Below are 3,772 nucleotides of genomic sequence, written 5' to 3'. Positions count from 1 at the left end.
TACCACACCTACTTTTTGGATGCTTCAGAGCTCTACTCATCAGATAGACGAGACTCTTAAAGTGGGTGTTGCTAGTTATTAAAGGTTATTGATGATTCTCTTATTAGAAAAGATTTTTGTTTATTTATTAATTATTTTATTGATGTTTATTTGTTTTTTAGAAAAGAGGTCACAGTGAAGTATTTGAGGAGAGGTTCAGTGGGCAGTTATTGGATGAAATCATGTCATGGCTGTGAACACAGGTGCTTATTGTCCACCATTTTACATGTACATGTACCATATAGTGGAAAATTTTCGTGGCCCAAAATTTTCGCGGATTTCGCGTTTTTTCAAAATCCACGAAAATAAAATCCGCGAAAATTGATTTATACGGTTTAAGATGGCCGAATTGTAGAAAACCACGAAAATTAAAGCCACGAAATTGATTTTTGGACGGATCCACGAAAATTTTGGACCACGAAAATTTTCCGCTATACGGTATTACTTTTACATGTATACACATACATGCATGTATGAATAAATTTTCCATTGCTTTGTTCTATTTATTTTTTCTCATGCTTAATTCTTTATCTTCCTTTCTTTCTCTCTCCCTCTCCTCTTTTTGCTCCTCTCTCTTCTCCTCCTCTAAAGGTTCGAGAAGCAGAAAGATTTTATGTCACTACAGCTCTCAGTAGTTCAGTCTAAGAACCATACTGAGAGTCTCTAGGAGTTTGTACAAGGTGACATGCTTGAGGGGGACAACAGGCACCTTTGTGGAGAGTTTCAAGAGAAGGTATGTGATTCAAATATCAATATAATAATAATAATAATAATATTTTTGTCTTTTAACCCTTTACTCAGTAAGCACCTTTTAGAATGAAATCATCATCATTTTGTTTTATTCTTTACATGCTTAATGATAATAACATTTGTAACTGCTAAAATTGCCAATGTAAGACCCACCAACGATTCCACAATTTTCAACAATTGTCACATCTCCTAATTTAATGACCTCCAAATGAGGCAATGTTTCCAGCTGTAAAACTTATTTATAGCATTTACATCTTTTTAATATTTTTGATATAAGTGTGAAATATAACTATAGTACTTACATGTTCATGTATATCTTTTTAATTAAATGATTGTTTTTTTTATTTTTTAGAGGGACACTTTAAAGCGTACATGCATCAAGACTCCTCCCCTACACTCAAGAGGTTTACGACTATGTTTGGGAGACTAACAGAGAAATCAAATTCAATAATTATTTGAGGTAATGAAGTGGATGGGCATATAAGGGTAAAATTGCCATTGAAATGAAAATTACTTGCCCACATAATAATGTTTCAGGGAATTACAGTTGAACAATTTTAATGCAACAATCATCCCTAATTTAAGAAAGTTTGAGCTGATTCTGATTATAAAGTTTTGAGTGGTGACCTTCCTGTACTATATAGCTTACATGTAATTTCCACACATTGGCTAAAAAATCACACCCAATTTATATTGCACAATTTCTAATATACATGTATTTTTTGTCCTAATGGCTGTATTTAATAATAAATTGATAATATACACATGTATATATGCTACATATGATAATAATTTTGAGTGGATTCTAACAACATGTTACAAGTCTCAGTAACAAGTAATGAATATCATTATAGTCCAACCCACGATAGCCTTGTAACGTTGCATGCATTTATAAAGAGATCAGGTTTGAAGAACTGGATCAGATTCGTATTTCACTTGGAGTAAAATTTTTGAATGGGCAATTCACTGCAATTGCCCTGCTCTAATAAAATAATAACTTCATTAATAACATTATTATTTATATATATAATAATTTTAATTAATTAATTAAATACACTAAAAATTGGTACACTAATCACGCTCTTTTCAATGATTATGTAAAAGATGATGAATTTAAAGTTGATCTGATTCAGGCAGAAGTTTTTAAGTTACAGCCATTCTAAGAAATTATAGTAACATACAATAATAATAATTTAGTATATTGTAATGTACATATACACTGTATGACATGTCTAATAGCATTTCCAGCTATATGTTACCAGGGTTTCTGACTAGAGTCCCTGTACTATAGTGCAGCATCCTTGGTCAAATTTTGCCAAGAATGACTAGGAGAAAAATTTTCATATGTTCTTATGTTGTGTAGCAAGTGTGAAGTGATTCTGATAATTGGATTTTTTATGAATTTTTAAAGTTTCTCAAAAATTGGGCCAACATCACTATACTATAGTACAGGGTCCTTGGCCAAATTTTATGAAAAATTACTAGGAGAGAATTCTCTCTTTTTATAATTTTTCCTGATGCATGTACATGATGTTTTTATGTTGTGTGGAAGTTTCAAATTTGGATTTTTTAAAGAATTTTAAAAGTTATTTAAAATGCATACATGATAGATATATTTTTGTCCTTATGGCTATATTAATAATAAATAATTATTAAGGAATTATTATGCTGCATAACGGTATTGCAATAGATTCCAACAACATGTTACAAGCCTCAGTAACAAGTAAAGAATTTCATTGTTGTCCAACCCACGATAGCTGTGCATGTAACATTGCATGCATTTATAAGAGATCCAGCTAAGGACAGCTTTAGGTTAGAAAGTTTTTGTTGAAGCATATAATTAAAGTTTTTGGATGGGCAGTTCACAGCATCAGTTGGTGAGGAGGGCAGTGGACCACTACAATTTAATACTCCTGATTGTATAGCCTTTTCTCCTATAACAAGACAGGTTTATATTGCTGATAGTAATAATCATCGTATACAAGTCTTGAATCCTGATCTAACCTTCTCTCATTCATTTGGTAGTAAAGGATCAGCTAATGGACGGTTTCAGTCTCCATGTGACATTGCTATTGACAATCAAGGGACTAGTGTATGTTGATGATAGGAATAATCATCACATTCAGATGTTTTCTCCAGATTGAAAGTTTTTGCGTCAGTTTGGTACTAAAGGATCTGCTCTTGGGCAGCTTAATGAGCCAAGAGGTATAGCTATAGACACAGCTACAGGTCTAGTGTATGCTAGTGAATGGGGTAATCATTGTGTAATAGTCTTTACTAGTGATGGTGTGTTTGTTAGTAAGTTTGGAAGTAAAAGTGATCAGTTTAATTGTCCTTATGCATTAGCATTTGTTAAAGATGGAATATTGTATGTTTGCGATATTGATAATGGTCCTCTTGTTGTTTTTTAGATTAATTTTATTAACTTTAATTTTAAGATAATTTCATTTAGTCATCATCTGGTGCATGCATGGTAGGATAATACCGTAGGGCGCCTTTTTTTCGAGGGCTATGAATTTCGTGGATTTTTATTTCGTGGATTTAATTTTCGCGAATTTATGCCGTCTGCCATCTTGTACCATATTGATTTGATTTTCGCGAAAGTAATTTTCGCGAATCTTTAAAAAAATTGCGAAATCTGCGAAATTTATAGCCCTCAAAAAAAAGGCGCCCTACGGTACTTGCTGTTTGTGATCCCTTACTGCAGCAGTTGATCCCATGCATACTAGGAGATTATGAAGCAGATATTGATTCAAGGGGTTAGAATTTGTGCATTTGAGAACTATGAAACCCAACCATCACATGATATACATGCTCAATGGCACATGGCCACAGATTCGCCAAATTAGAATCATCAAAAAGTTAGCAATTGCCAACATTTGGTTTCTTTGCCATGCAGGTGGCAGCAGCAGCACATTTTAACTTGTTCTAAGCTTATACATCTGTTCTTCTTTTGCAACAACTTTAGTTGCCATTTACAAGA

The 3,772-nt window shown here is 32.9% G+C and overlaps 1 long non-coding RNA gene across 1 annotated transcript; it reads left to right on the top strand.

Moving 5' to 3' along the window:
* The first annotated feature begins 641 nt into the window (after nt 1-641).
* LOC109590451 (uncharacterized) lies at nt 642-1,178 on the top strand. Its single transcript, XR_002189324.1, has 2 exons — nt 642-772; nt 1,142-1,178. It is a non-coding gene; the product is annotated as an uncharacterized LOC109590451 (long non-coding RNA).
* The last annotated feature ends 2,594 nt before the right edge of the window (nt 1,179-3,772 follow it).

Source organism: Amphimedon queenslandica, unplaced genomic scaffold (assembly GCF_000090795.2).
Source record: "Amphimedon queenslandica unplaced genomic scaffold, v1.1 AMPQUscaffold_9994_Cont17716, whole genome shotgun sequence".
Classification (NCBI taxonomy): Eukaryota; Metazoa; Porifera; class Demospongiae; order Haplosclerida; family Niphatidae; genus Amphimedon; species Amphimedon queenslandica.
This window is presented reverse-complemented; position numbering and strand designations above follow the sequence as displayed.